Source organism: Tamandua tetradactyla, chromosome 12, assembly GCF_023851605.1.
Source record: "Tamandua tetradactyla isolate mTamTet1 chromosome 12, mTamTet1.pri, whole genome shotgun sequence".
NCBI lineage: Eukaryota > Metazoa > Chordata > Mammalia > Pilosa > Myrmecophagidae > Tamandua > Tamandua tetradactyla.
This window is the reverse complement of record NC_135338.1, coordinates 30,056,342-30,076,658: the sequence shown is the minus strand read 5'-3', so window position 1 is coordinate 30,076,658 and position 20,317 is coordinate 30,056,342. Positions and strand designations below refer to the sequence as shown.

Below are 20,317 nucleotides of genomic sequence, written 5' to 3'. Positions count from 1 at the left end.
GACTAGGTCACTGAAGAAGGAAATCAGAGTCCGTTCTCAAGTCATTTATTTAACAACCAAGAAAACCCAACTCTAAACTACCTATGAAACTGTATTTCACATCAACTGATTAATATTAAAACAGAAAGGTGTGTCTCTTAATTACTGTCAACATGAATGTTTTACCAAATCCCTAAAATTTCATTCACCAGAATTATATGACAAATTATCTTACATGTTGAAAGCATTTTCAAATGAAAAGCAAAGGCAGATAAAACATTAGACACAATTCAACAACAAAATTTTCCTCAAATTGCTGTACTTAAGAGAAACCTATACTGTCATGATAACAAAAATGTCCAGTTAAAAAGGTAAAAAGATATCATGTTTTTCTCCAAATTTCTATGTAATTGCGAAGAAAAAAGCCATCTTAAGTTAAAAGATTCACAACAATCTAAAGCATCATGCTGGCAAGCCATATTTGTAAATGAACAGGGATATCTCTGCACATTTGGTTTAAAAAGAAGAGAATTTAGAAATTCTACAATCTAAAATACATTTCTCTATTATACTTTTGTTCAAGATTATCAATAAATGGACAAACAATATGGATCAAATTCATAAGGAAATAGAAATTCAATGTTAAACGTGAAAATGTTCATTCTCGTTAACAATTAAGCAGAAATGAAGAGGTCATCATTTTATAACTATTAAACGAATAAAATAATTTTTTTTTTACCCTTGATATTGGCAAGCCTTAATGAAAACTGCCTGAGGACCAATAAACTGGGATAGCACTTTAAAAGTATTTAATAGTTAGCCAAAGCTAATCTTTGGCCAAATTAGCAAAAGCACTCTTAGAAAATAAGGATCTTGTGCAAATAATACAAAATAAGCAAAAAAGTATGTGAATGAAAATATGTTCTGTTATAATTAAAAAAAATACAACAGAAAAAATCTAGAAACAAGTTAACTATCCAACAGGTATAATATGGAAAAATTATGGGCCATCAACCCTATGACCTATAATTTATTGTTTCTTTTTTTTTAACATGGGCAGGCACCGGGAATCAAACCCGGGTCCTCGGGCATGGCAGGCAAGCACTCTTACCTGCTGAGCCACCGTGGCCCGCCCAATTTATTGTTTCTTAATGTGACAATAATGAAGACCATTTGGAAACATCACATCAAGGTAGAAAATAATATGACTACCACGAAATTAGGCAAAAAAGGGAAAATGTGTTTGCTTGTGGTCAAGACAAGGACGGACATACACGAAAAGAAAAAGCAATTATTATACTGGAGTAATGGATTTATGGAGCATTTCTTTTCATAAAAGAATAAAAGAATATTGATTCTTTTATAAAAGAGTAGAGGAAAAAGGAAGAAAATGTAAGCATTACAGGATTACAAAATTGGGAGAGACAAAAACTGTAGCCACAGAGCAAGGAAAGAAGACTGAGAGAGAGTTAAAAGGATCCAAATGTTAGAGAAGAGTAAAGATGAGATTTCACAAATGAACTAAAAAGAGGTCAACAGCTTTAGAAATTAGAAAGTTGCTGGGGACTTGAGAGAGAGCAGTTTTAGCGAAATGGTAGGGACATAAATCTTATGCAGAGAATTGATTAATAAATCACTCAGATGAGGAAGTGTCTGCGAATGACTCAGACAAATGTTGGGAAGGAAGAGAGGGGTTAGTAATTTGGGAAAGAAAAGAAAAGTGATAGTAGTTTGGGGAAGAATCATAGTTGACCTGCAGAGGGAAAAAGAGAAAATGCTACTGGAGGCAATGTGAGACAAAGGAACCCAAGCAACAAAAAGGTACTTGGTTTCTTAGTGTCTGCCCCCCAAAAGCACTTAAAATTTTCCACAGAAATGATAATTCAATGAAAATGTTCATATCTTCTTATAAGACACAATGATTAGGAAAACAAGTCAAATTAATTATCTTTATAATACTTCTAAAATGCTAGGTGTCCTAACTTAAATGCCAAATAAAAGTAACTGTGAAAATGGTGAATGTTTTGCATGAATCTCAAATTCACATTTTTCCTCATTTTATCTCATTTTAACATTGTTGAACTCAGAATGCATATTACAGTCAATGGCGCCTTAGCAATGAACTATAGTTTAGAAGACTTTTTCTCTCTTCAAGATACATAAAATAAGGATATCTTACAAATGAAAGAATCTTAAGGTCAATAAAACATATCTTTTCTTATAAACGACTCTCTCATGTTAACATTATATAACTACAGTAGAAAGGGGGGATGGGAATGGCAACTGTGCATATGCAACTTTAAACTATTTCTTTCTTATTTTATGAAAATATACATGTGTGATCATTTTTCCAGGCAGATTTCTAATTCCATGATTAAATGATCCCCAAAGTCCTAAGTCAATAAAGCCTACTTCATAAATGTAGAACACAAATACCTCATGTATACATATATGTTTCACAGCTCTCCATGTGTCTGATAGACATTTTACATCATAGCAAAAATGACATTTAAGGAAAAGGATAATTATAGCAGCATATGTTCACTTAAACACACTTTAAAGCAATAAAATATTTTTCTACTGAACAAAAATCACAGGCAAGGACATATATTTTTTTTGAAATCCATTTTTTATTAGCTATCAGTTATTTTTCTATTTTTTATTTTTTTAAAAATAACAAACAAACACGTACATTCCTGCCATATGATTATTCTACTCTTGGTATTCTTGGTATATAATCAAAAACTCACAATATTATCACCTAGTTGTATATTCATCACCATGATCATTTCTTAGAATATTTGCATCAATTCAGAAAAAGAAATAAAAAGAAAAAAACTCATACAAACCATACCCCTTATCCCTCCTCTCATTGACTGCTAGTATTTCCATCTACTCAATATATTTTAGCCTTTGTTTCCCCTATTTTTTTCTATACCCCTTACCACTCCCTTTCATTGATCACTAGCATTTCAATCTACTAAATTTATTTTAACATTTGTTCCCCCTATTATTTATTTATTTTTAATTCATATGTTTTACTCATCTGTCCATACCATAGATAAAAGGAGCATCAGACACAAGGTTTTCACATTGTAAAAGCTATATCATTATACAATCAGCTTCAAGAAACATAGCTACTGGAACTCAGCTCTACATTTTCAGGCACTTCCCTCCAGCCTCTCCAATACACCTTAAACTAAAAAAGGTGATATCTATATAATGTGTAAGAATAGCCTCCAGGATAACCTCTCAATTTTGTTTGAAATCTCTCAGCCATTGACACTTTATTTTGTCTCATTTCTCTCTTCCCCCTTTCAGTCAAGAAGGTTTTCTCAATTCTTTGATGCTGAGTCCCAGCTCATTCTAGGATTTCTGTCCCACATTCTCAGGAAGGTTTACACCTCTGGGAGTCATGTCCCACACAGAGAGGGGCAGGGCAGTGAGTCTGCTTGTCATGTTGGCTGAGAGAGAGAGATCACATCCGAGCAACAAAAGAGGTTCTGTGGGGATGAGTCTTAGGACTAATTTTAAGTACACTTAGTCTATCCTTGAGGGGATAAGTTTCACATGAACAAATGCCAAGATTGAGGGCTTGTCCAATTGCTATGGTTGTCCCTACTGAGGCAAAGACATTTTAATTAATAAAGTTAAACTTACAAATAATAAGTAAGGAACTATCATCCATGGCAATTTAAAATATATATTAACATCTTTGCCAGTTTCCCATGAATCTTACATTGCTCCAAAATAAAAACTTTACTAAAATACAGACAATAAATACATACATACACATTAACAATTTTTACCGACAGAATTTCATGATCAAAATAATTAGCCACTCAAAACTAGCACGCACTACATATATATTTTCAAATGCTTTACAAATAAGAAAACCAAATTTTCCAGCCTACAAATTTATTACACCCTTGTTTATACTATGGGAAATACCAAGATGATCAAATCAATGAAATCGGCACTTTAAATGATTCTTCAGAATAAAGACTGGGCCAGTGGTTTACTCATAAGGCATTTTAAACTGATTCTGGATATACATACAGGTTCTGCATCAAACCCAAAACAGTCACCATGCAAAAAAAATCCCATCACAACCTTCTAAGCTATAAAACTTTGTAATTTAGAAAGCAATTTCACACATATTCTTCTTAGGATAAAATGAGCTACCCTATTAAGGTAATAACTCCAGATCATCCCATTTTTAAATAATATTATCTGCAATATCATGCTGACATATATTCATATTCATATGCTGAGAATATATATTAAGCATATTATTCCATAGACGTCAAAGTATGATGAATACAAAAATTCAAGACTGTCAACCAGAAAAGATGTTACATCATGTAAGAAAACACAACCAACTCTTAAAATGCAGTAGACATAAAAACTTTTGGGATCTTTATAACTAAGTCTTCTATAAAATGTTAATACAATTAACATTTTCTGATTATTTAATATAAGTAATGTACTATGCAAGAAGGGAAAGAAATATCCCTACTCTCAGGGAAGTTGTAGCAGAGATGGTAAATGCTAGAAAAGTTTTATGAGAACATAGGGATAATAAAATCATATTTTAAACTAAGGACTATATTAGACCATAACTAGATTTTCATTACTGCAAGTGAAAACTATACTCTCTGGACTAAGAGAAATACGACTAATATGATTAATATAAGCTCATATCATATTATTTTGGTTCTTTGCAAAATTCTTAAACTACTGAAAGCTTTTCACATTTAATAAACCCACTAAAAGTTATGCTTAACCTAATAGGTTCGTCGTAAATTCTTATTTGGTTCTTTGTAAAATTCTTAAACTACTGAGAGGTTTTCACATTTAATAACCCCCACTAAAGTTCTGCCAAAACTAATAGCCAAGTTCTGCTTTGGATCTTTTAAAATATTCAGACCTCACAAAGGCTCTTGCAACAATAAAACCAAATTAGTCAAACAGAAGCATCAAATCTTAAAGGTTAGTATGCTGTTAAGCGCAATTACTGCTAACAGTCTAATTATTCTTTAGCATTCCAGACTACAATACACAAAAGAAGAAAAAAAAGTTAGGTTCAATGGATTTTTTTGAAAGTTGACATTTATAAAAATTGAAATGTAACATACATATAGAGAAGTGCACAAATTCTAAGTGCACACCTTCAAGAATTTTCACAAACTGAACCCACCTATATAGTTACCATTCTACTCAAGAAAGAGAGCATTACCAACCCCCAGAAGCCATCTTGGGTCCTCTTTCCAGTCAGTACCCTGCAAAGGCAAACACCACTACAACTTCTAGCAATATAGTAAGTTTTTGTGGTTTTTGATTTTACATAAATGTGGTTATATAGTATTCACTCTCGTATCTGCCTTCTCCCACTCAACACTGTTTGTGGGTGTTATCTAGTTATTACAGAAAGCCACTAGTGCCATCATATGAACATATCACTAAGTATTTCTCCATTTACTGCTGATGGATGTTTAGGTTATTTCTAGTTACGAACTAGTACATATGATGCCACTATGAATATGTTTGCAAATATTCTTTGGAGCGCATATGTGTTTACTTTTGTTGGGTCTTTACATCTAGGAGTGGCATTGCTGGGTAAAAGGCTGTGCCACTTCAAATTCCCACCAGCAGTATGTGTGAGTTCCAGTTGTTCTACACGTGAAATTATTACTTTTTCATTTTAGTCATCCTCGTAGGAATAAAATAATAACCCATTGTGATTTTAATTTGCATTTCCCTTATAAGAAATGATTCTGACAGCCTGAAAATGCTTGTTGGCCAACTGAGTATCTTCTTTTATAAGTTGCCTAATCAATCAAGTCTTATCCTCTGGACAGGGAGGGGGAGGAGGAGGAGGTGGGTGTATCAGGATTTTATTGATTAGTAATCTTTAAAATATATTCTTCATATTAAGTCCTCTCTTAGATAAGTGTATTGGTATTGCAAATATCCCTTCCAATTTTCCTTTTTACTTTATCATTGTCTTATGATGAAGAGAAGGTTTTAATTTTAATTAACTGAATTTATCAGTTTCTTACTGTATGGTTAATCTCTATGAAATTCCAATTCTACTACCCAAATATTACAAACGTGAATATTTAGACTATTTTCAATTAAATTGGCACATTTATAACAGATAAAGCTGTTAAATCCCTAACAAAGTTAGGATAGAGAGCTACTCAATAGAAAATCTTAGGGGCTAAATGAGTATGAAATGATTAGGAACTGCATCTCCAGTTTCTGATGGGGCACATCTCATATTAATGACCTGCACACCAGTCAGTAACATTTTAATTTTCTATTCACATTCAAGCAATTTTGAACATCTGCTCTTTAAAAAATATATATTTATTGAGATACCTTCCTGCACCAACACAGCACACCCAAAGTATTCAATCAATGGCTCACAATATCATCATGTAGTTGTGTATTCATCATGATGATCATTTTTAGAACATTTCCATCGCTCCAGAAAAGGAAATAAGAAAACAAAAGATAAAACCCACGCACCTCATACCTCTTATCACTCCCTCTCACTGACTATTTCAATCTGCCCAATTTGTTTTACTCCTTATCCCCCACTAATATTTATTTTTTGACCTTATTCTTTTACTCATCTGTCCATACTCTGCATAAAGGGAACATTAGACACACAGACACAGGTTTCCACAACACACACAACCATGGTATAAAAGCTATATAGTTATACAATTGTCCTTAGGATCAAGATACTAGAACACGCCTCAACAGTTTCAGGTGCTTCTGTTTGGTCACTGATACACCATAAACCAAAAAGAGATATCTATATAACACATATGAATAACCTCCAGGATAACCTCTCAACTCTGTTTGACATCTCTCAGCCACTGAAACTTGATTTTGTCTCATTCCTCCCTTTCCCCTTTTGGTCAAGAAGGCTTTCTCAATCCCATTAGCCGGGTTCTGGTTCGACCCCAGGAGCCATGTCCCATGTTTCCAGGGAGATTTATATGCCCGGGAGTCATGTCCCATGCAGGGGAAATGGCAGTGAGTTCACCTGAAGAGTTGGCTTGGAGAAAGCCACATCTGAGCAACAAAAGAGGTCATCTGGGGGTGCTCTTAGGCATAATCATAAGCAGGCTCAGCATCTCCTTGCAGGAGTAAGTTTAATAGTCCAGGATGAAGGGCTCCACCTACTGAAATGGTTGTTCTCACTGCTTGTAAGAATATCAGGAATACCCCAAATGGGGGCATTGAACATTTCCTCCTTTTTCTCCAATCCCCCAAGAGGACTTTGCAAATACTTTATTATTCTCTGGCCAGATTGATTACTCTGGGATGTATCAAGGCATCACTCTGACCTGTACAAACTAACAAGTTCTCATGCCCTATTCAAAGATTCTATGTAATTATGGTGTTTGAGTAAATTGACCAAGTTAAATTAGATGATGAGCTACAAAAAGATATAAATTTTGAACTGAACAAACCTACATTACTTTGGTTTCACAGAGAAGGTGAAACAATAGTATCATACTTTACCCTTTATTCTGATTTACCTTAGTCCTATGCAGATCAGCTTCACTCATTTCCCAAGTTAGTCTGATCACTTTTTCAACATTTTCAACAGTCGCTCAGCCCTAACTGGGAGTCTCAGCTGTCACACAAATACCCAAAGTTCCAGGGAATGACCAGGTTATATACAAATAGCTAAGAATCACACAATTTAGAAATAACAGCTACAACTTCAGAACAGACATGACTGCTGTAAGAGCTTACAATCTAGGAACCTTTACAATAGGCCCCAACCGAGAACCCATGCTCCTGAATTCAATTGTTCAAGTTTGTGTATTATAGTTAATCCATATGAGTGAGTCATGAAACATTTGTCTTTTTGTTTCTGACACTTCATTTAACATACTGCCCTCAAGGTTCATTCGCCCAGTTGCATGCTGCACAACTACACTCCTTTTTCAAGCCGCTCATTTGTATGTAAACACCACAATTCTCCCTTCCACCCTCAGTCGTTAGGCTACCCTCCATCCTGTCCCTACTCTCAGTCCCTCCAGGTATATACCTAGCAACGGGGTTGCAGGATCACATGGTAACCTCATCCCCAGCCTCCTGTGGAACCACCACAAGACCCTTCAGAGGGGCTGCACCAATCTGCTTCTCTACCAAAAGGTATAGTAAATAGGTATATTTCTTTCTCTACATTTTCTCTAGTACTTGAATCTCTGTTCATTTTCAAAACAATTTTATTTGCACATCTACAAAGTCAAACCTAAGTAAAAAAAAACAGTGGCTCCTGGTATAATCACACAGCCACGCCTTTACCACCACCATCTCTGAGGACATTTCCTTTTCTTCCAAAGAATTCCATACCCTCCCCCCCATGTTCCCTGCTTATTGACATTTAGTTTTGGCATACTGCCTTTGTTACATTCAGTGGAAGCATATTACAATGTTACTGTTAAATACAGACCCTAGGTTGCCTTGACTATTTTTTTCCTGGATACCATCCCACTTTCTACACCTTACAATGTTGACATTCATTTTTTCTCCCTTCTGCAAAAACATTCTCATATATTTGTACATTTAATCACCATCATTGTCCACTCTAGGCATTCCTAAATTATACTGGCTCAGTCTTTATCCTCTATCTTTCCTTCTGGTTTCATATGTGTCCCCAGCCCTTCTCCTTCAGCCATATTAATACTCAGCTTCACTCAGTGTACTTATATTATTGCGCTACCATGAGAGAGTACTGTGCTATCCACCTCTGAATCTTTACAATCAGTCCTGTTGCACATTCTGTACTCCTTCAGCAACAAATACCCAATCTCTACCCTCTTTCTATCTCCTGATAACTTGTGATCTTATACTCAACTCTCAAAATTCACTCATTAATACTAGTTCATATAGAATTTTTTCTTTTATTTCAGGCTAATTTCACTCAGCAATATGTCCTCAAGGTTAATCCATGCTGTTACATGCTTCATGACTTTATTCCATCTTCCAGCTGTCTACTACTCCATGTGTACTACTACTACTACTACTAGCTGTGTACTACTACCACAGCTGGTTTCGCCATACATTCATTGATGGACAGTTGGGCTGTTTCCATCTCTTCACAACTGTAAATAATGCCACTATAAACAGTGGTGTGCAAATATCCATTTGTGTCCTTGACTTCAGTTCCTCTGAATATTTACCTGGTAAATGGGATTGCTGGATCATATGGCAATTCTATACTCAGCTTCCTAAAGAGATGTCAAACTACATTCCAGAGCAGTTGCACCACTCCACATTCCCACCAACAGTGAATAAGTGTGCCTCTTTCTCCACATTCTCTCCAGCATTTGAGAGAGACAGAAAGAGAAGGAGAGAGACTGAGAAATTTTATGCTATTTAACTCAGAGAGCCTCCGTTGTTTTTTTCCCCCTCAGCCTCTCCCTTCTCTGCTAGGGTGAAAACTCCTGGTTCCTTTAGTACGTACTACAGGCTTATCTGTGCTCGGGGTCTGTTTTCAGTAGGCTGAATTTATTAATTAACTCCACAACTGGAATTTGGTTGATCTACCTTCCTTACTCCTAATAGGGTCTGTTTCTTTTTCCCAAGGGAACCAGCCTGCCAGACTGTGGGGGGAAAGCACCAGCCTCCACAGTTTGGGAGACTTACAGTTCTATGCGGGATCTCAGCTGCTCCACCTATTCCAGACTGATGTATAATGTGTATCTGGTCACTGATGTCTGCCCCCAACAGTTGTTCCAATCAGTTTCTGGCTATTTACTAGGTGCCCTGAAAGATGAACTAAATTGCCCACCTCACCACACTGCCATCTCGTGCCACCTCAAACAATTTCTCTTAAAGGTAATTTTGCTTGAGTACTGATGAACAAATTTGGAAATCTAAATAAATGAGCTTAGAGGGGTCCAAAAGACAAATTATAGCCCTGCATATCTCATAACTATAATTAGGGTGCCAATAAGTTAGTATATCAGCAACCTTTTTTATAATTTTTACTTAGATAATTTCTATTAACATAGAAGGAATTGATATCTTAATTCACTTTATGAAATGAGGACCAAAAATAACTGAGGAAAATAAAACTGCTAGATTGGTAACTTAAAATATGATATTTGCATAAGAAATTATCATATTATGGTATAATTACATATTCTTTGAACAAAAACTTGCCTGACAGTATGAGACATATACAGCAGCAAAGTACTTTAAAAAGTTAAGAATTCGATCAAAAATACCCAACCAGATATTCTGCTTATATAAATAGCATACATAAGAACAGTTTCCTTTTAAATATCAAGGCACTAATCAAGCTTTCGTAATAACAGATGCATCCAAATGACAGGATGAATGTCAGAAAGGCATCAACCCAGCAACCCATGGTTTAAAGATTTCTTTTATGCCGCAATGATTTGAAGAATATATTTTTCCTTAACATTTTTTAGGTTATTGTTAAAAATAATTCCTATAGGCCCTCCAATTTGAGGAATTTGAAGAGCTTGCAAATATCTCAACTATCTTAAAAGGACTTGCAACAAAAATACACCATTAAAAACTGACGCAAGGAGGCCTATCCTTGAGCAAGCATCCTAAAGAGAATGAACTGAACCAGTGCCTCTCGCAACGGAGATGGTCACTTCTTCAGACAGCACCCCAGCTCTGGATAACGAGCATCCTCAAGATCCCCCAGAATCCAACAATAGCGTTCATGAAGTCACATCACTGCTGTGGCCTGATTCCCACAAGCTCCATATTGGTTACAGGTGAAGAAAGCTTTCTTTGCTTTGGTTACTAATGGTGTATGAGCTGTCCCTTTGTGGGATAGTAAGAAGCAAAGTTTTGTGGACACGCTGATCATCACCAATTTCATCAACATCCTGAACCGCTACTATAAATCAACTTTGGTACATTCTATGACCTAGAAGAACACAAGATAGAAACTTGGAGAGAGATGTACCTACAGGACTCCTTTAAACCACTTATCTGCATTTCTCCAAATGCCAGCTTGTTTGATGCTGTATCTTCATTAATTCAAAACAAGATCCACAGACTGCCAGTTATTGACCCAGAATCAGGCAAAACCTTGCACATTCATCCTCACCCACAAGCGCATCCTCAAATTGTTTATCACTGAGTTTCCCAAGCCAGAGTTCATAGATTGGCACCTATGCCAACACTGCTATGGTCCATCCTACTACCCCCATCTATGTGGCTCTGGGCATCTTTGTGCAGCACAGATCTCTGCCCTGCCAGTGGTGGATGACAAAGGGTGTGTGGTGGACATTACTCCAAGTTTGATGTTATCAACCCAGCAGCAGAAAAGACCTATAACAACTCAGATGTGTCTGTAACCAAAGCCTGGCAACATAGATCACACTACTTTGAGGGTGTCCTCAAGTGCTACCTGCATGGGACTCTGGAAACCATCACCAACAGGCCGGTGGGAGCAGAGGTTCATTGACTTGTGGTGGTAGAGGAGAATGATGTGGTCAAGGGAACTGTCTGACATCCTGCAGGCCCTGGTGTTCACAGGTGGAAAGAAGCGGCCCTGAGCTGGTGAAAAGGATCAGGTGGCACCAGGGGATGTGCTCTGCTGGAATCACAGATAAAACCTTGGGAGAACTGTGACTCTGCTCCCTGCTCAGGAGCCCTCTAGACTTCTACTTGAAGCTTGGGGAGGAAGGAGTAGGGGGGGAAGGAGAGGAGTTTTAACTGCCCTAACCCTCATACTTATACTTGAGAAAAACTTTCAGCCTAGTCCACTCCAGCCCTTGTCCTCTTAGACATAATTCCCTTTCTGGGTAAACAGTGAGCTCTGTGCCCATCAGGAAAATTCTGATCTCCAAGAGATCCTCAGATCTCAACAACCCTTGCCTCTTTTCCTGCCCCTTTCTCCACCCTAAGATAAAAGCACAACATAACTCTTCATAAAGCTATTTTTTATTCATACTGTTAAAAAAAAACCCAACAATACAATTAATTAACCAATTAATTTTAGCACAAACTAAAAAATCTACTTCATCCTACCTTGGGTAATCATGAACAGCAATATGTCACTCACCAGGAAAGCTGTATTTGACACACCATAACTAAGATAAAGGAAAGAGTTGGTAGAGAAATTATATAAAGAAAGAACTACTACAATAAACCCACATTTATTTTTAAGAGAGATTTTACGTTATAAATCACAACAGCATCCACACATTTTTGAGAACTAGCAGCACATATATTGGAAGGCATATTGTTTATTCAGTTTATGGACAATGCTTTGTTGCTTTACAGATTCAAAGTCACAGAACCCTCACTTCAATTTCATGGCCCCAGTTTTAGGAGCACCACAAAAGGTATTATAGAGTTTATGCATTTTACTTAGAGAAGAGCTCTTAGGGCACTTACCAAGAAGTACTTCACTATTTTTTCTTTCAAGCACAGTCCTAACAGGCTCATTCATGATTATTTTGTAAAAGCATAAACCAGAAAGGGAACAGGAAATGGGACTGCTGCCAGAATCAGGCACACCAAGAGCATAAGGCAGTGCCTGAAAGAGATATAAACAACCCTACACCATGCAATAGTCCTGAAATGTCCCCTGAAATTCCAAACCCATATAAACATATATTTCATAACAATGAGCTCTGCTATCAAGAAAAGATTGTATTCAGTGTACGTAAGATAATTTTTCTCAGAAATGGTTAACACAGAAAATTTAAAGCTTAAAGAGGATATTTCATCAAAGAGTATATAAGAATTACAAATAAGCACATGAAAGATGTTCATCATCATTAGCCATTTGGGAAATGCAAATTAAAGCTATGATAAGATAATGCTACTCACAAATGAGAATGGCTAAAACTAAAAATACTGGCAATACCAAATGTTAGCAACGGATAGGAAACAACTAGGACTCTCAAACATTGCTGGGGGGAAATAAAATGGTATAACTACTCTTAAAAATGGTTTGGCAGTTTCTTATAAACATCCACTTACCATACAATCCAGAAATTACATGCTTGGTTATCAATCTATAGATATTACATTCACAGAAAACCTGACCATAAATGTTTATAGGAGCTGTATTCATAATTGCCTAAACCTGGAAATAATTTAAGTGTCCTTCAATGGGTGAATGGATAAACAACCTGGTACATCCATGCAGTGGAATACTTAGCAATGATAAGGAATGAACTATAGCCATCCACAACAATTTGGATGAATCATACAGACGTTATGGTGAATGAGAAAAGCGAATCTCAAAAGGTTATAGAATGCATAATTCCATTTATATGATAGCCTAATTCATTAAATTAAATGACATTCTTGAAAAGACAAAACAATTCGCTGCCAGGGATTATGGGTGGGAGAAGGGGTGTCTAGAAGTATAACACGCGAGAGTTTTTGTGAGTGATCGAACATTTCTGAATTCTTATTGTGACAGCAACTGTAAGAATGTACTCAGGTGTTAAAATTCATGGAGTGGTACATACGTATGACAGTTTAAAAGTGTATGATAAGTTTAAAAGGATTCTCCTTTTACTGAACATATTATCATCATAGATATAAATAAGATGTTATGAAACCAAATTTAAAAAATATAAAAAGAACAATATTGTAATATTCTGAAACTGATACATGATTGATCCTGACAGCCTTTCAAAGATGATTAAACATAAACCATACAAACAGTAACTATAAAAGATCTCAACAGTTATGTTTTAGACAAAATAGACTTTAAGGCAAAAAATATTACTAGAGACAAAAAGAAAGAATAATGATATTTGAGTCAATTAATCAGGAAGATATAACAAGTATCTATATACAACTTACAGAGCCCAATAACAAATGAAGCAACAGTGGGAAGAACTGAAAGGAAAAAGAGACAATTCAGCTACAGTTGGAGAGACTTCAGTAGCCCAGTCTCAATAGCAAATAGAATAACTAGACAAAAATTCAGGAAAAATGTAGAACATTTGAACAATACTATCAATCACCTTGACCTAACATCTGTAGAACACTCTATCCAATCATAGTAGAATACACATTCTTTTCAAGTCCAGGAAAGACCATTTGCAATACCAGGAAAAAAAGACTGTATCACCAAAGTATGTTCTCTGGTCAAAACAGAATTAAAACAAATGAAAGAATTTTCAATAACTTCAAATACTTGGAAATTTAACAACACACTTCTAAATAACACATCAAAGGAAAATGTTAAAATATTTTTAAATGAATAGAAACAAAATCACAAAATATCAAAATAAATGGGAAGTAGCTAAAGCAATAATTAGAGGGAAATTAAGAAACACCTATAATGGACAATAAGATCTCAAGTCATTTTCTGTGTAAGAAACTAGAAAAAGAGAAAACTAAACCCAAAGAAGGCAGAAGAAAGGAAAAAAGCAAAAATCAAAGAAATTGGTACAGAAATACAATAGAACAAAAATCAAAGAGAGCAAAACTTGGTTCCTCATAAAGATCAATAAAGTTGACAAACCATTAGATAGCTTGGCCAAGAAAAAAGAAAGAAGACAGCATTAAATGAGGAACACTAGAAAGATTAAGAGAGGACATCACTAGCAATTCTACAGAAAGTTAAAGCATTATAAGAGAATACTATAAACAACAATATATCCACAAATCAGATAACTTAGATGAAATGGAAAAATTCTGAAAAAAAAAGACATAAATTGTGAAAATTGCAAAGAGAAAACTGAATAGATTGATGTAACAAGCAGGTAAATTCAATTAGCAATTAAAAATCTTCCCATAGATTGGTGATGTCACCAAGATGATGGAGTAAAATAAGATGCTCCAGAATTCTACACTCCCCCCAGAAAATTTAATCAACGAGCAAAAAAAAGTAGAACTACCTTCTCCAGAGCTCTGTAAAACAGTTAAAGGCTAGCAGTAACTGGGCAAGCACCAAATCAAGAAGAAGTCCATTTTAAAAAGGAGGAAAGGGCAATGCAACAGTGGCTCAGTGGCAGAATTCTCGCCTGCCACGCTGGAGACCTGGGTTTGATTCCTGGAGCCTACCCATGAAAAAAAAAAGGGGGGGAGGGGGAAAAGCTTCATAGTGCCATTGCTCACCCTTTCTACCCCATCCCCGATTTGGTGGAAAGACAGCAGGGCAGGTCCCTGGTCCCAGGACCAGAAAAAGCAGAGTAACCCTGACACACATACTAAGGTACATGTGTATCTGTGAAAATCTGCTTGGTGGCAGCTTTAAGGACTGAACCAAGACACTTGTTGTAGGCCTGCATTCCCATTACTTGCCCAGCACACAGAAATGTCTCACAGGGAGCTATTATACTATAATAAAACAATCAAATCACACTTGCCTGAAGGAAAGGAATTCTGGTTTGTAAACACACTACATAGCACCTGGGACCAGGAGGGAAGACTATCTCTGAGATGAAAAGAGGCATTCAGATCTATGTAAATGGAGAAATATCTGAGGCCACGCAGACATCCTTAGGACAAGATGCATGCTAAAAAAAAAGACCAGAATGACCAGACTTTTGACTCGGATTGATCATTAGACTCGATGTTAGGCAGCCTGAATTCTGAAGGAGAGCACTCACATAGACCAATCTGCAAAAACTGGAAAAGGTGTTGTGAACTCCTGGCATTCAAAGAAAACTCGGTCATAAGACTAGCTGGATACAAGTTTAATGAACAGACATCTCTGTGACTAAATTTCAGAGATAACATATTAAAATATTAAAAAGTCCAGGCTGCAACAGGTTATAAGGCCCAGAAATTAAGAGAAAATGCAAAAGGAGCAAGATAAAACATTAGAAAATAAAACTGAGGTATAAAAGACTTTGGACATATCAGACAATAACATTTAAAAATTTGACTTAAATATGCACAAAAATCTAAAGGAAAACACAGAAAAAGAACTATATAAAATCAGAGAAATTATATATGAACAAAAATAACTTCAATAAAGAAATAAAAATCATAACAAGGAAGTAAACAGAAATACGGATGCTGATGACCACAATAACCAAAATAAATTCCCTTAACGGGCTCAATAGCAGATTGGAGAGGGTAGAAGAAAGAATCAGTGAACTTGAAGATAAGACAATTGAAATTACTCAGTCTGAGGTATAGAAAGAAAAAAGCACGAAGAAAAGTGAACAGAACCTAAGAGACTTGTGGAACACAATCAAGCATAACAACATACACACTATGGGTGTCTCGGAAGGAAAAGGGAGAAAAGAGCAGAAGAAATAGCCAAAGAAATAACGGATGAAAACTTTCCAAATTTAATGAAAGATATGAATATACACATCCAAAATGCTCAAAGAAACTCTAACAGAATATAGTGAAAGACACCACGCTGAGAAACATTATAATCAAACTGTTTAATTCCAAAGACACAGAGTGTATCCTGAAAGTAGCAAGTAAGATGTTATGTACAAAGGAGCGACAATAAGATAAAATGCCGATTTCTCATTAGAAAACAGATAGACGAGGAGACAGTGAGATGAGACATTTAAAGTGGTGAAAGAAAATAACTATCAATAATTCTATATCTGGAAAAACTGTCATTTAAAAATAAAGACAGAGATTAAGATATTCCCAGATAAAGAAAGGCTGAGGGAGTTTGTTGCCACTACAATGGTTCTATAAGAAATACTGAAGGGATCTTTTTGGTTGAAGGAAAGGACATGAGACATTGGTCAAATCTGTATGAAGAAATAAAGTTCTCTGGTAAAGATAACTACATGGGTAAATATAAATACCATATTAACACATCTTTACTTTGTAATACCGCTTTTTTCTTGTAGGATCTAAAAGGCAAATGCACAAAAAGTAATGATAAATCTGGTTTTGGATGCATAATGTATGATGAGGTAAGAACACAATAAAGGTGGGGTGGAGAGAGGGGGTAAAGAAACATAGATTATGCATGCTATAGAAATTAAATATGTTATCAAATTAAGTGAGACTGTTAAAAGATAGAGATGTGAGCTTTAAGCCCCATGATAATTACAAAGAAAATTTCTGAGACACATACAAAGAGGAAATCAAAGGGATTCTAAAGGGTTCATTAGAAAAGTAAACTAAATACAAAAGATGATAGTATTGGAAGAACTGAGGGACAAAGAGGTATGAGACAGAAACCAAATAGCAATATGACAGAAATAAGTCCTGTGGTATCAGTAATTACTTTAAATGAAAGTGGGTTAAATTTTCTTGTCAAAAGGCAGAGATTATCAGAATGGATAAATAATAATAATAATAATAATAAGCATGACCTAACAATATGCTCCTTACAAGAGACTCACCTTAAATTCAAAGACAGAAGTAGGCTGAAGGGGAACGGATGGTAAAAACTATTCCATGTCATTAGGAATCAAAAGCAAGCAGGGATGGCTATACTAAATCCAACAAAAGAGACTTCAAGTCAAAAAGCACTAAAGGGGACAAAGAAGGACATGATATTATAATAAAAGGGTCAATCAATGAAGAAAACATAACAATTACAAACATATATGCACCTAACAACAGAACCCCATAATATATGATGCAAACATTGATGGATTTGAAGGGAGATTCTACATAAATGGATCTACATTAATAGTAGGAAATGTCAATACACCATTTTCAATAAGGGATAGAACATCTAGACAAAAAACATCAATAAGGAAAAAGAGAACTTGAAAAATACTATAAACCAAATAGAGCTAACAGAGATACATACATAAAACCTAATCGAACAACATTAGAATACACATTCCTTTTCAGTGCCCACGAATCATTCTCTATGATAGATCATAGGTGAGGTCATAAAAAATCTCAATAAATTTAAAACAACTGAAATCATACAAAGTATCTTTTTGACCACCAAGGAATGAACCTAGAAATCAGTGACAGAGAGAAAACTGGAAAATACACAATTAGTATTAATTTGGAAGTATTCACAAAGGAGAATGATGTATGTAAACTCCTCTCAAATGTTTAGAAAATACAGATTAGACAGAGAATAATATAACAAATGTGCCAAAATGTTGAAAGTTGATAAATCTGGGTATCTGGATAGGGAATATACTGGAGTACTCTGAATTATTTTTGCAGCTTTCCTGTAAGTTTGAAATGATTATCACCACCACCACCAACCCCCCCAAAAAAGTTAGAAAAAAAAAATACTCTTGCCCCAAAGAGATTCCCAGGCCTAAATGGCCTCACTGCTGAATTCTATCACATATTTAATGAAATAATACCAGTTTCCCACAAATTATTCCAGGAAACAGCTGAAGAGAGAACACTTCCCAACCCACTGTATGAAGCAATAATACTCTAATAACAAAGCTAGACAAATACATCACAAGAAAAGAAACAACAGCTCAATAGCCCTCATCTATATACATAAAAAAGAAAAATCTTCAATTAGCAAACCAAATACAGCAGAAACACATTTAAAAAAGGGCTATATTATGAAACCAAATGAGATTCATCCCAAGAATCCAAGTTTGGCTTAACATCCCAAAATCAATTTATATAATATAACATTAATAGAACAAAGGTCAAAAAGCCACATAATCATATCAGTTTATGAAGAAAATGCACTTGACAAAATTCAACACCCACTCATGATTTAAAAAGCAACAATTCTCAGTAAACTAGGACTAGAAAGGAACTTCCTCAACCTGATAAAGATTATCTAATGAAAACCTGTAGCTAGCATCACACATAATGGTGAAAGATGCGTTTTTCGAACAGCATCAGAAACAAGACAAAAGATGCTCTTACTATTTCTATTCAGCATTGTATTGAAGGTTCTAAATAGCAAAGAACAAAAACCAAAATGAAACAAAAAAATCAGAGACATCCAAGTTGGAAAGAAATAAAACAGGTTTTCTAGATTTTCAATATCCCTCCCTCCACATACCACCCAACCAGAGAATTAATTTTTAAAAACAAGAGCCAATATATTTTGGGATGGCAAATACTAAGCCATGGATTTCCTAAATTTGGCCTGTCAATATTAGCAAAGATCAGGAATATAAAAGTTCATCAATATTGTAACAAATGCAAACAAGTAGTCAAATATATTAACCTACAGAACAGTAAGAGAAAATATCTGCTGAATCCAAATTCATTCATCTTAAAATATATTTTCCAAGTGCAGATGCATTTCAGCTTAATGTAATCAAGCTTAATTTTCAATCAAATTATATAGAGTATATATTAGCTACACTCCTGAGATAACATGAATAACCTTTGTTTCACTGCCTATTATAAAGGGGAATGTTAACCCAAGTTGTTGATATGAACTAGAGTTCTATATTCTGTTGAGGGTAACTTCATGGTGATACTTGATCAAAATTCTCCATTTTATGTGTGCGTGTCCGTGCTATGCTATGTCCCTGGAACGATGACAGTCTCCTCAGTCAACCTAGTAAATCAATGTAATTGTCCCACTAGTTCCAACTCACATACATAAAAACTATAACTGTCTTGTTCACAGACTTAGCACTATAACAATACTTGGGACCTACCAACCCAAGTACTTGTTCAATGACTCTTTTTGAAGATAGGCTTCACAGATGTGATCGTTTGTTGGAAATTAGTAGGAAACTGGAGCATATTACAGAAATAAAAGGGATCTTAGATCCTGCCTTCCAGGAGGGCAACAAAAAGGGACATTAATGTATAAAAATGCCATTTACTTGTCCCTCAAAGAGAAATGAGGAACTTTATCTTGAGCTTTACAAGTACAATTAAAGCCACTTCAAATCCATTTATAGAGCAAGTGGCCATCTTGGTGAACTTAGAATCAAAGGCAGAGGAAAAGCACATTTCAGCAGTTCTCCACAATTCTGGTCCCTAGGGCACCTCAAGTGTTCCCTTAATGGCTAGCTTTAGCACAGTGACCTAAACTAGTAAAGAACTAAATGCATGAGCTTGGTCCTGCCACAGTCTTCACGTTATCTAAACCAGAGCACAGAAATCGTTTATATTCGGAGTTTATATTAACATGATTTATATCTAAGAACAAAACGTCTATCTGCCTCAACAGATGGTCACAGTATAAAACAGCTTTATGTGTCAAACTGTTTCAAAGCCAAAGATTTATCCTAAATAGAGGGCACCCTCAATAGTACCCTGGAAATGTAGCCTGCAAACATCATCTCTAGCTTATAATTTTCACAAAATAAAAATTCTGTCGATCCTTTTACTGTTAGAAAAATCTAGTTACACTGAAATTTTAAACTTCTGCACTACTAATAAAGCCAACACCGTGTTCCTAAATTCTGACCCACCTCGCCTCCCCCTGAAACTTCAAGCAATCCATACT

The 20,317-nt window shown here is 35.5% G+C and overlaps 1 protein-coding gene and 1 pseudogene across 13 annotated transcripts in view; one reads left to right on the top strand and one right to left on the bottom strand.

The window, feature by feature from the left end:
* SIPA1L1 (signal induced proliferation associated 1 like 1) overlaps positions 1-20,317 on the bottom strand; it is a 417,008-nt gene that overhangs the window by 226,124 nt on the left and 170,567 nt on the right. The window lies entirely within an intron of this gene.
* LOC143651948 (5'-AMP-activated protein kinase subunit gamma-1 pseudogene) lies at positions 10,700-11,641 on the top strand (annotated as a pseudogene).